Here is a 13,477-nt window from a genome sequence, read left to right as displayed (position 1 = left end):
ACAAAGCTCCCACAGCGTACGAATGAGTCCCCAAGACCATCTTCTCAATTTTAAAGGATTTCCTCTCTGTTATGGCTCATGTTAGCCATTTTTCTAAGAAAGTTAAGCCTTTTGAATTGGTCGGTCCCTGCCTAGGAGAGAGTTTCGGTTAAAGTACATTGTCAGAGGCAGAACTGTAAAAAATATTGAATGCTTACCAATTTCAGACTAATGAAAAGAGGCCAAAATTAGGAACCACAAGGAGGAAATGTGGGCAGAATTTGCAGAATAGTCCTAAGACGGCTGGCTTATCAACAGGGAACTGTGGAAATCCATGGAGTGACTAGTGGCATTGCAAGGTGACAATGTTGTAGGGGATATAACTCACAATTTCATGCAATTGGATTTCATACAAGCACACGGGTCTACTTGGGCAGATTAGTTGAGAGGCCCTGCAGGCCTTGGCAGTTTCCCTAGATCTTTCTTGGATTTCAGCTTCATTCTGAATAAACAGAAAACTATATTTCTGTCTGATTTCGACTCCTTTTCTAACTGTGTATGTAAGATTCCTCACTGAATACAGCCTTGTCTGAAGTGGAATATGGCAGTGACTGTGTGCTTTAGTAGGAGGTGTGAAGAATAATTTTGACATTCAAGACTATTGGAAACAGTATGTAATTCATTGCCTTGAGATGGAATGTGGCCATAGTTAACAACCTGAATTTGAGAAAAGAACTGCAGAATCTCAGTTTTAAATCCCTTTTGGAAGGTAGCATCTATAGTCACACACTGCTTCAGCAGCAATATAGGTCGGTCGCAGCAGAAGCAGTGCTATTTTTTAAACAACCAAGGTTTAAATTCCCAGATATTGTATGATTTATACTGGCAAGAAATCTCAGCTGCCTCACAAGATCTGCCGCTTCCTGTATTCTTTCTGTTCTCTGGAGGTCTCCCAGATAAATACTGAGCAGGTCAGACCTGCTTAGTGTAGAAGATCTGATGAAATCATGCCTGAGGTGTTGTGACTACTATTTTTGTATTTGCTTGAATTGGCAGTGCCTGAAGGTACAGTTGACAGATTTCAGAAAGTGAAAATGATTAATCTGGGGGGAGTGCCCTGAAACACTGCCACTTTATGGCAGATCTAAAGTAACTTGGATTCCAGCAACCCTTTAAAGAGCTATTTAAAAAGAAAACCCATATGAGCTACCCAGTGAGTAACATTCCAGGAATCACAGAGGCAGAGACCCAGGCTGTCCCAGACAATCTTTCCTTTTTCTCCAGGCCGTGTTTTCTCTAAGCACTAGCTTAAGGAAGCCATCATCCTACAGCTGTACAACTGCATGAACCAAATGAAATCAGGCATAAGTACAGCAGAATGAGGGAAGCCTGAAGGAGGTGTGATGAGAGCTTTATTAGAGAGGACATATGGCTTTTAAAGAAAGGGTCTTTGGCAGCCAGCTGGAGGTGGCATGATTATTCGTCAGGAAAACAACAGCAGCTACAAAGATCTTCTCCCTCCCCTGCTGGCTGAATAGATTTGTTGCAGCCATTCAATGGGCAACTGGTTTTAACCTACCCTCCATAAACAGCATTTCACGTTAAGCTGATTTAGGAGGAAGTTCTTACTGTAGAAGAAACCCATAGCTATAGGGAAACACATACACACATTCAACTCAGTCTCTCCTTGCAGCCCCTACTTTCGGCTAGCCCTTTGCTATAACCCAGTAAAACAGTCCCTGTGAACACAGAGCACACATATGCATATATATAGACCCATGTGTTCCTGCATATATATAGATGCACCACAGGTTCTGAAACAGCATGATTTTTCATGCAAATATTCTTTCAGCTGCATTAGCTGATAGTCTTCAGCCTGTTTTTACATCAGACTCTGTTTCACTTTTTACATTTATCCTTGTGTCCCTGAGGTCTGTCGTCAGAATTCTTTGCCCTCATCCGTACAGGTAAGGCCTGATGATCCTCATCGACAGCAGCAGCACGGTGGCAACATATTGAGTAGGGAACTATGTGCAGCCAAGCAAAGTGGACTTAAAAATAGATTCACTTTTTGCAACTCCATGTTATCCGTTAATTGGCACTGATACTGATGCATATGTTGGATATAATTTTTTTAACTGTGGATGAAAGCAACTTCAAAGGAGGTATCCTTAATTCCTTTGTACCGGTGTTAAAACTGTTGCAAATCGAGTGAGTTACTCTGGTTCACAATGTAAACCATTGACAAAGCCAGCACCCAGATCTCTCCATTCCTAATCCATTAAACAGGGTAATGTTTAACATGAAGAGCATCTGTACAAACTGTCACAGCTTCTGCAGAGTCAGTACTAAACAAGTGAGCTTTTTCTTGGTTCAGAGGCAAGGCAGTAGGATGAAACTAAGGCTATTCATCCCTCTATTTTTATTTACCACATGAAATTGTTCCCCATTTCATATCAAGAGCAGATACTGAACAGCACAGTAACGGTGGAGTTCACAGATCAAAGAACTGCAGGCAGATTCATTCCAACCCTCAGCCAGCCTAAAGGTTGTTCTATAAACACTGCTTGGTGGTCAAATCCCTTCTGTGGAAAAACCCACAGGAGGCGCTCTGAGAGAGTGGATCCATGAGCAACACTTTGCAGAGTTTGTTCCTGATTTTTTGCTTAGGATTGAGGGATTTTGCCCATCATGGAGCAGCCTGTAAATCCCTCATGGCAGATTCTTAGGGATCTTCAGGCATCGAGAGGCATCTGTTTCCCAAGGCCACTTGCATGGATGCCTTGTGCAGCTGCTAGGTTCTTGGCTCCAGGTTTGTCTCCAGAGCACTGTCCATATTTAATAGCATTAATCTGTTTATTTCATTGGTGCATTCTTTATCAGTCCACAGCATGGAAAGATATATTCAACCCCTTGGGAAATCTTTGATGGATTAAGCAATGAAAATGAACAGGGAGAAAACTGTTAGAAAGCAAAGGAATTAGATATAGGTGTATAATGCTGATGACAGTCATATATTTCTGACCACATCTGCTGGAGAAACATAAAACCTTCACCTTTTCATAGGCCTTCCCAGAACAGTGATGACTGCAAAATGGCCTGGAAACACTTTTCTGCAGATAAACAATGGAAATGATCTAACATTAAAAATAACCCTAAAGGCAAAAAATCAGAAACGACTTCGAAACAAAGGAAGGGTGGAGTAAGCAACACTTTTGGAGAGATTTATATGCTGCTTCATGCTGCTTACAGAACCCAGAAATGCCAGTGAAGGTTGCATCAGAAATCTGTAAGCTATATGCCTATAGCTGTAACATACAGTGCTCTAAACACTATAGAAATTAGTGAACCTATTACAAAATTTGCAGCAGTTAAAATTAGATTTGGAATGATTTATCTTTTTGCCATTGTTTCAGCGTGTGACATGACATGAAAAGAGGAGGTTTTGTTGGAAACAGTATTTTAACCACAAAAAGCTATTTTGCAGTAGAAAATGTACTTCCAAGATTTAATTCAATACTGAGCGTTACACAAATCATATGAAAAACAGTCTCGCTGTGGTGACAGCAGAATTAAGCACAGGTGGCTGAAGTATTTTGACTGTTGGACTGAATTTTGAATTTCTGGTACACGCTGCTGCCTTGCAGTTATGTTGGTAGCAATGCAACTAAATGCTTTCTTGTAAATCTTTAAATGGCGTATGATGGAAAACAAGCAAAGCATTTTAATTTAAAAAAAAGATACGTAAGTCAAAGCTTCAGGCATAATTTTGCAAGCTATATATTGAAAAGCATCTTTATTCACAACTATTACTTCTACTGACATCAGGAAAACTGCACACAACTTGATTTTTTTAACGCAGGAAGTCTGTAGGATCTGGGTCTTACAAGTAAACAGTTCAGAGCTTATAATAATCCAAGTTTTCACTAGCCTTCCTTCTGCCTTACTCCTTACAACAGATCTAAACAACACATACTTTCTCAAAAAGACTTCTATGTGATTGGCAGGCCTGGTAGCATCTTCTGTCAGATGCTATTCTCACTAGCTAATTGCATCTCCTGGTTCTACGAACCTCATAATCTCAGAAACCTTGAAATAAGTGCTCTAATTGTCAGATTTGCTCATAAATACAACAGAGAAATTATGAAGGACTGAGTTTAATGGAGTGATGGAAGAACATCAGCTCCAGGCTAAAAGTGTTTAGTAGGAGTGGGGCTGATGTCTCCAGAAAATCCATTAAATTCAGTTAGCTAGAGTGACTTTCAAGGAAATTCAGTAGGAGGTGGCTGCACAGACAGTGTGTGTGGTGGTGTGTAGTCTACAGGAAAAAGAGAGATTTCATTACTGAAAGCTTATCCTTTATAATAACACCTTGTCTTCTTCCCACCACTAAGATAGCAACAGCCATTCTCTTTGTGAATCTCAGAGTCTCTATCTGAAAGAAGGGTAGAAGTGTGCTGAGAGTTAGTCAGTCTCTGTGGGTACAAACCTGGAAACTTTAATGTTCTCTGAATCGGTCGGTAGCAGAGCTGAGGAAAAAGCCAGGAGTCCTAGATGTGTGTGTACAGTTACAGAATTAAGACTAATTCAAAGTGTAAGTGAAAATTAATTAACCTGCTTCACCCTACTGCACAGTTTTTAAGAAAAAGAAACAAGATTACATCCAAAAAGCATGTGTTTCTTTTTTCTCACTCTTACAGCGCCCTCAGGATTTGTAATGGCACACGTAGGTCCCGTAGAAGATTAAAAAGGGTAAACTGGAGGGCAAACAGGAAAGAACTTCAGTCAACCCCAGTTTCAGAGGATAAAAGGAGTTGTTCTGAGGGGGCAAGCTGGAGGAAAAGTATGGTAAGAGTAGTTTGAAGCATGGACCATGAGAAGAGCTCTTCCATGGAGGAACTGGGTGTTTAGGGGAGACTGTGGACCTAAGTCTTCCAAACCTCTTTGCAGACCTAGATGAGGCTGGGTTGAGTGGTGTCGTTCATAATAAAACACAGGTAAAGAGAGCTTATGCTTCTGCTGAAGGCAACCGTGAGATTGTTTCTCGTACGTGCTGGGAGATGACTAGATGCAGTCTATTTTCGGTGCTATACCCCTGGCTGGGCTTACTGGCTGTGGGATGTGAGCGGGGCCTGGCAAACTCCCTCCTGGATGGGTGAGAACTCGACCAGATGAAGTGCTCATGGGCGAGATGACTCACACTACCTCATTCCTTCACTATTACGCAACTTGCTTTTTTTCCCCAAGTAAGGTTTTCTTCCACATTCTTTCTGTGATTTTTTTTCCCCCTTCAGCAAAGGCGCCTGCCTTTGTCGTGATTTCACCCCGAAACGTGCAGGGAATTCAATAACGCAACCTGGCAGGGTATCAAAGGTCCATTTTCTCAAGGGGAACAGGAAAAGGTAATAATGGTTTGAGGAACTGGAAAACAAATATGTCCGATGTAGGCCACGATTGTTTCATCTAAGCGAATAAAAACAATGAGCTTTGAGCCCTGAGGAAACAGCGTGCGGCTCCAGCAGGACCAAAAATAGCCCGGGCGAGAATTTCTTCATTGTTAACCGCAGAATGGAAAAATAAGCTGTCTTTACGAGGTGGCGCGGGCGGCCAGGGGAGGGATGAGCCGCTGCAGCCCCTGCAGGCCGGCACCGCGGGGTCCGCAGGGCCGTGGGGGGACCCGGGGGGACGCGGGGGGACACGGCGAGGCCCCCGCCGCTGCTCGGGCTTCCCCCAGGGCTGCCGGAGGGAGGCGGGATTTTTTAACCCTCCTCAAGTCAAAGGTTTCATCCGCCTGCTGCCTTCATCGAGACCGGTGGGAGCATCAGTGCCAATTAGTGACGGCTCCTGCTGGTGAGGTGATCTCCATTCTTCTCCTTCACCGGCAAGAGTGACCAAAGCCAAGTGCTGGAAGGTTACTGGAGGCGTCACGTTATGGCTCCTGTCTCCGGAGGGGGGCTGAGGGGAAGGGAGACCACCCGGGGGCTGACACCGCAGCTCCCCAGCCTGCGTGGGTGACATGGCCCTGCACACCATTAAGAGACCTGCCTCGTCAGACATCCTCCTCCCCAGACAGCTCTGGAGCTCGTTAACCTTTCCTCTTTATTATCCACCCAAAGAAATTCTGGCACGGTACTGACAGCTTCAGGACGGACACCTTCTACTACGGTTAAGTAGGCAAAACAATTCATACACCGAAAGTGGGTAGAAAGGAAGCGTATTTCTTCGCTGGTAGCGAAGCAGCTATGCTATACTAGAAAGGTTGAGACAACTGTGGGAAAATGGGGAAACAACCTTTTTGTAGCCGTCAAAATAGTCTCGCCGTAACATATTTTACCTAGGCATTCAAAATAATATAGGGAAATAGCATGCTAGGTTTTTCTGAAGCTTATTGGAAAATGGTGGGTTCCGTTCAGTGTTTCAATCCCACTGGGTACCTGTCTGCAGTCCCAGGGAGGTGCTTGCTTGCATTACGAGCTTCAGTCCTTTTAGACTCCCAGAGGAGCACCATGGAGTCCAATGAGAGTAGATGCTGGTGTGGAGTAAGGGAAAGGCCCTGCTGGCATGAATTTGAGGTGGGCGCTTAACGAACATTAAAGCTGTGAGTGAATTATGTAGCTCATTCCATTGAGTGCTGGTTCATTGTTACCCCGTTCCCCATTAGCTTGACACAAGTTACAGAAAAATAGATATAAAAAAAAATATGAGAATTACAAAACCTCTTATTGTGACTCTTTTTCAGATCTCCTCTTCCTGTAAAGCCAAGTGTCTTACTTGTTTTGAATACAAGGGTCAAAGCTGACTTCAAGAAAGATCTGAGTATTACTTGTCTGTCCGGGAACATTGTAGGTAGAGTCTTACCTGGCACCTTTTAGGATCGAAGCTGAGACTCTCCACTTCCCAGTGGTACAAAATTTCAGATTCTACCAGCGGTGGAGCAGGAAGGCTTACGCTTAAGCAATATATATGTGCAGAATGTCTGTCATTCATACACTAACAAATCTCACTCTTACAGGCCCTTTCTGCAGCGTAATTTGGAGGGAAGATACCACACCATGAGAAAGGAGGAGGCATGTATCCTGCAGAAGTTAATTATGTTTAATGTAATCTTTTGAAAACTATTCAGGTACCAATTAGACTCAAAGACACTCAACAGTCTGTAGTCTGGGACTGATCTGTGTAGGCTCACTCCGTGAATCATGCTTCCCTCATTCTACAAAAGCTTCAGCTGTACAGTGAACTGTACGGTGCCTTGATGGTGTGCAGGACCAGAACCCACCAATTAAGACTGTCTATTAGGGAAAGGAAAAAAAAAGTGAATAGGTAATGCAAATTAATTCTGGAGTGTGAAGGCAGACTCTTGGAGATGGTTGCGACGGTGTAACATGAAATCCCTGCTCAATGGGTTGATGTCTCTGGCTGCCTATGGATCTGGTGCTGCCAGTACTGAGAGATGGCATCACAATAAAAACATGATGTGTCTCTCTGCCCACACTTAACTAAAAGATCAAAACAGAGTTAGGTCCATTTCCATGTACGTACAAGGAAATCCCCTTCCAGTTGCCTTATGAAATATCGAATGAATACAGTATCATATTTGAGCTTAGTCACCAGGCATAGAGTAGACGCTATATGGGAAAATCAAGACAGAATATTTTCCAGTAGAGAGTCATACATTTTTTGAAAGAGGCTCCTCTAACTAATTCTGCTAAAGATTTAAACTGTGACTGCAAATAAAAGGAGACAGCAGGCAAATGTTGCCTATTCCCTCAAGACAACAATGAAAAAAACAATTACTACTGCACTGACCTAGTTGGTCTTATTTTAGATTGAGGTTTATTATTCTGAATAGTAAGTTAACCTACTAATACAAATTAGAGAAAAAAAGACATCAGCCTCAATCAACAAAAGGATTATTTTACTCCAAATGAAAAGGCTATCTATTTTATGTCCATAACTTTGTAATGACAGATTTAGCAGAGTTATGATTTGGGTATAAAGCTATGATTTGGATATGAATGCTGGTATCTAATGGATGTATGTATGTTGTAGGAAGAAAGTTCGCATCCATCTCCTAGGCTTGAGTTCAGATGCAGGATTCTTCATTTTTGTGCTGTGTTTCTGAAGCTATTCAAGGGTGGCTTCAGCGACCTGAAAACTGACCCAAAGGCTTTGTTTGACAAACTTAAAACCTAAACAAAACCATGGACTAGCTAATATCTTGTTTTCCATCTTGATTTTGTTATTTCCAAACAAAACCTCATTGCCCTCACAAACAAGGGAGACTTGGTCGTTCCTTGGGCACAAGGCCTTGAAGGGAAGCCGAGGTGCTGCAAGCAGTGCAGAACACTCTGAGCAAGTGCTGCACCATACGCTGGCTGTGCCACTGAAGGATACTGTGCTGCTGCTTTGCTTTTCACACAAAACATAAAAAGGAAGATCGAGGCCACCAGCACCTATAAAGATTTCAGAAACCCTAAAGGTTTGCTGTAGTGTCTTTGGTGAACTTCAGTGGGAGCATTTGCATTGCACTAATCTCTATTCAAATAAGTTAAATTTTTGTTCCACGCAGTTGCAAAACTGTGGCACAATGTTGCTAGTGTGGCAGTGCAGTTCTGGTGTGCCTCTACAAGAGCAGCAACTCAAACAATGACAAATTAAACAGGAGCTATAAATGTGGCTTGGATTGAGGTAGTAGACAGAATGCAAATGGTAGTCATTACTAAGACAAAGTTAAACATTATTTCTGTTAGCTGTGTATCTTTTAGTGTAGGCAGAAATCTCGTTTGAAAGTCATCCTTTGTTTTATTTTTCGTATAGGGATGCTGATAAATGTATGAATGCTTTGCGTTACATGTGAAATTACACTGTGACCTGTAATAATAGTCATGTAATCATTGCTATATTTTATTATCAAAACAAATTCAAACTAAATTTAAAAGCCAAGTCTGTCTGTAAAATCTACTGGAAGCTCCCAGATTTTGGCCCATATTTTCCACTCTCCAGTGTTTTCAGTCTTCTTTTATTTTCCAGGTCATCTGTTCTATGGAGAAAGAAGATACAGCCATCTGGGAGATTAGCATATATATTTTATGAAGCAGAGTAGAGCTCTCTCTTTTACTAGCTCAGATGCTAAAGACCCAGATTTGCAGCCTGCCTGCTAGCTAGCACAGCACAGTTCATAAAGCTTCTGTTGCCAGTGGCTTACCTCTCTCCCCTGCATGAAGAACAAACCTACACTAAAGTGATGCTGGCAAAGCAGTACCGTTCTAAAGTGGGGAAAAAAACACAGTCCGGCTTTACAACCATGCAGAGAGGCAATTTATAATGACGGAAGAATCCGCTTGTCAGTAAAGCTTACATTGTTTGAGGAGAGATTCTCAGCAATTGATCAAGCAAATCTGTTTACTGGCATGAGATACATCTCCAGAGTGGTGTATATGGTTATATCTGTGGATATAACTGTGGAACACAGCTGAGATATATCATCTGAAATGTATAAAAACCAAATGAGAGCATTAGTGCTGGGTTAATTTAAGATGCAATATAAATTACCATGGGATGTAAAAGAAGTGAGCTGCACTAAGCAGATGTGCCAAGAAGCTGCTTCTTAATCTTTTATACTTTCTTACTGTGCTAGTACAGACGTGCTTTCATCGTAGCTACAGTTGGAAGTACAGTGGTTTTCTAGTACTGCAGTGTAGTTGGACTGTGCTGGTACTTCTTCTTTCTGGACATTCCTCTTCCTTTTTTTTTCTTTTTAGTGTTCTGGTTTTTTCCCCTCACAGAGCACAGAGACTAGGAACCTAGAGTGCCAACATTTTGGTATCCAGTGTAGATTTGTAACTATGGACTGGCACAGTGGTAACATGTTGTTATGGAGCTGCTAAGTCCAGTGAAAAGGGAGAAAAGGCATCCATTGAAAGCAAGAGTACTAGTTTAGTAATCTGCACAAACATCTGGAAAAGACAAGGCAAAATCTGAGATGATCATCCTAAATTTACATGAATAATGGAATTGAATAAGCACAGTACTTTCCATAGCGTTTTCAAACAAGGGCTGGGGATAGACTGGCCTTTTTGTTTATCCTCTAATAACTAGGTTTTTTAAAATGTAGATGCGAAAATGAGCCTGAATTAAAATCCTTGGTCCAAAGTTCCCATTTCAGAGGAAGTTTGAACTACATTCAGTGTATCATCTGCATTTTGCAGATTAGACTCTCCTTTTCAAACATATTATAAGAAAATATATATCCAAACTTTGGGAAACACTTCTGAATACATGGAGTGTATATTCAGATACAGACTTCGAGTACTGGATCTGCTATATCTAGAATCTAATTCCCATTATTCAGATCTGCTGAATAATAATGGGAACATATACAGTCTTATTAGAAAATGCATAAGGAAAAAACCTCCAGTGTAGCCTAAAGGCTATATGTTCACCAGAAAAGCATGCACCATTTAAAAAAATCTTTCTGTATCTCACAAATGCTAAAATGTCATCTTTCACAGACTGGATGCAGACAGTCTTCAATGTTCTTTTCTTCTGCCTTTTGCCAGTTACTGAAATATGAACTTAACATTTACTGGCTCTTCCTATTTACCTTGATCCTAAGAACAGCCTTCTCAATCTGGCCAAATGTTTTCGTTCAGAAACCAGACTCTGACATGGCTGGTAAAAGGTGCCAAGGGAAGTCTGTGAGAATGGGGAAATCCTATCATGGCTCTTCAGAGCATTTCCCTGGACACTCTCCCAGCTCCAGGCACCGGCTGCTCTGGGCTTCCTGAGCCAGTCACACCGTCTCTGTAGAAACAAACACATCATCGGTGAAAAAATAAGGTGAAGGAAAAAAAAAGAAAAAGAAAGATGTCTTTGAGAAGCAAAGCTGACTTCAATATCAAGGCGTTCCACAAGATGGCAGGGTTCTGTCTTGGCAGGTCACTACAGCAGGCAGCCCGAGCCTCTACAGAAGTCATTTTTCTCCTATCATAGTTTTCACCATCGGTAATATAACTCTCTACTTTAAACCTATCAGTGCTCTATAGCAGTTATCAAAATAAGTGTCAAACAGCTGAAAGGCAGGAGGCCTCCATTTCCTTATGTCTCACTCCAATTTTTATATTACAACTTTTAAAGCACAATATTCATGTAAAGCATAATAATCCCCCACTGTGTGAGTTAAAGAAATCTTTCTTTTTCCTAAATAAAATTGGACAGAGAAGTATTGCATGCAACTGAGGCCGTTTTAACTAGGGACTTAACATCAGTCCTTCAGATTCTGCCTCAGTCATCTATTATTTGAACTCCAAAAATCATGAATACAGCTGTATGTTGCCCCTCGGCTTCATGATCAAGACAAGGTAACGTAACTATGGGCAGTTGCTGAAAAAGCCGGATCTGCTGTCCCTTTCACCCGTCCTGTCCTGCTTCCTTACGTTGTGCTGGCTTTAACGACTGCGCTTGCAGTCTTAACGCAAGTCAGATCAACCTAAAAAAGCTGATTGAAAACTAGCTGCTTTTACTTGGCAGCTTAGCTTTCAGTTAGATAAATGAGCTGAAATGACTCTACAGCCATGCAGTCACTACTGCTGCAATCACGAAAGCGGGTCAAGCATGTGACAAGGGGCAGGAAAGTCCCTTTCAGCAACAGAGTAATATTGGATAAGCTTATGCTAATTGTGAAAACACACCCTTAAGTAACCAAAGAATAGTGGAGAGAATGCATCCTCAGCTCCACCCTCACTGGCAAGAGGAGACGGAGATACAGGAGAAAATCTAAAGCTTGTTTCTTACACAAGTTCAATTGAAAACTAGTGCTGCAGCATGCCTAAATCTTGCATGTGTCACATTGAAATGTTAGTTCTGACCTCAACTAGATATATTTTGCTCTTTATTTGTAAAATAAGGGTATTAATATGCCAGCTCTTTCTAGGCAAGATATTTTTGGCTTCTTTTGTCAGAAATAAAGCCTGTGAAGTTTGTGAAAAAAAGAATGGAACTAGAAAAATTCCAGTTCTCTGCAAGGTTCTCTGCAATACGTGTTACAAAGTTTCAGTTGGGTGGTGGTTTTCCCAGAAAACAGTCAAGCAAATTCAAATATTCTACAAAAACCGGTAAGGATTTTGAATGACCTCTTTAACTCGGAGCACGCAATTCTTGAGATCTTCACCATTCTTTTTAAAGACTAAACCCTGGTGCTTCCTAAGTGCAGCAGCATAGTGCTAGCACAAGGATAGATAAATGGACAAAGCCCCACTGCACAAAATTGAAGAACTATTAGCAGTTACTCTGTACATAAAACAGAACAAATGCCTCACCAGGGAACGGAGAATTTTTAGAAAATTCACCTTGCAGAGAAGCATTGTGTAACTCCATTTACAAAACACTAAAGGAAAACTAAGCCCAAGATTTCCATGTTAAGTGGGAAGACATCATGAGTGGTCAGGGTACCTGGGGTTCTCATTCAGCATCAGTGAGCTTCGTTACGATGAAGCATGAACAGACTTTTCATTTCCAGTTTTACCACTGAAAACAGAATGAGGATTTTAAAGAAAACTGCAGTGAAATGGAAGGACAATCTCCCTTTTGTATCACCAAGTATGAACAGATTCTGTTTGCAGGATCTGGCATCTTCACAAGCTGTACAAACGTTGGTAGCAGGGAGAAGGAATTTGCATTGGCAGGACCAAGAAGCTATACACCCCGATGGCAAGAGCGAGCAATAAATTCTGCCGCTCCATTTTTACTAAAGGCCTTCAGCAGGGACGCACCCGTGTTAACCTTGTACAAACCCCGCGTAACACCTCTGCTCGAGGACGGCCTGACTGTGGAAGAATATGGAGGAACTGAAGACAAAGACTACCCTGGACCCTCCTTTGATGCGGTTTCTGGCCTCAGCCCCCGCTCCCGGCGACGACACCGGAGCTAGGCCGGCGTGCCGGAGGGGCGGCTCCGGCGCCGGAGGGGCGGAAGGCCCGCCAGGACAGGCCGCTCTGCCACACACGGCCATCGCCCCAAACCCCGCCACCCACAGCGGACTCGCCCTGGCCCGGCACCCCTCGGGAGGCCCGGGCGGGCCCCCGGCGCCCGCCGGCGGGGGGCAGGGCGCCGACAGGCGGCGGGGCGGCCCTGGACGCCGGGCAGCGCTCTCGCCAAGGGAAGGCGATGTTAAGGAGCGCGCAGCGGCGTTTCCCCCGGGAGCGCCGAGCCGCTCCGCGCCGGCGGGGCGCTGGCAGGCCCGGGGCGCTGGCAGACCCGGCCCGGCCCGGCCTCAGGTGCGCCGCCCTGCGCCCCCCGCGGCCCCGCCCGCCGGCCGCCGGCAGGGGAAGGTCGCCCCGCCCACCCCTTCGCCCCACCCGCGACCCTCTCCCGTGTCATGCCCCTTTCCGCAGCCAATGAGGGGCGGCGAGGAATGCGGAGCTCGGAGCGCTCGCTGACAAGCGCCGAGAGGCCCAATGGGAAGCGAAAGCTGACGAGGCGGGGGCCAATTGGGGGGACG

At 43.5% G+C, this 13,477-nt stretch overlaps 1 long non-coding RNA gene across 1 annotated transcript; it reads right to left on the bottom strand.

Annotated features, from left to right (window-relative positions):
* Positions 1-7,670: 7,670 nt before the first annotated feature.
* On the bottom strand, positions 7,671-12,987 carry LOC138685508 (uncharacterized). The gene is made up of 3 exons (XR_011324798.1): positions 12,750-12,987; positions 10,583-10,782; positions 7,671-9,935 (listed from the first exon to the last, which is right to left on the bottom strand). It is a non-coding gene; the product is annotated as an uncharacterized lncRNA (long non-coding RNA).
* Positions 12,988-13,477: the final 490 nt, after the last annotated feature.

Source organism: Haliaeetus albicilla, chromosome 5, assembly GCF_947461875.1.
Source record: "Haliaeetus albicilla chromosome 5, bHalAlb1.1, whole genome shotgun sequence".
NCBI lineage: Eukaryota > Metazoa > Chordata > Aves > Accipitriformes > Accipitridae > Haliaeetus > Haliaeetus albicilla.
The sequence above is the reverse complement of the archived record's forward strand: the minus strand, read 5'-3'. Positions and strand labels throughout refer to the sequence as shown.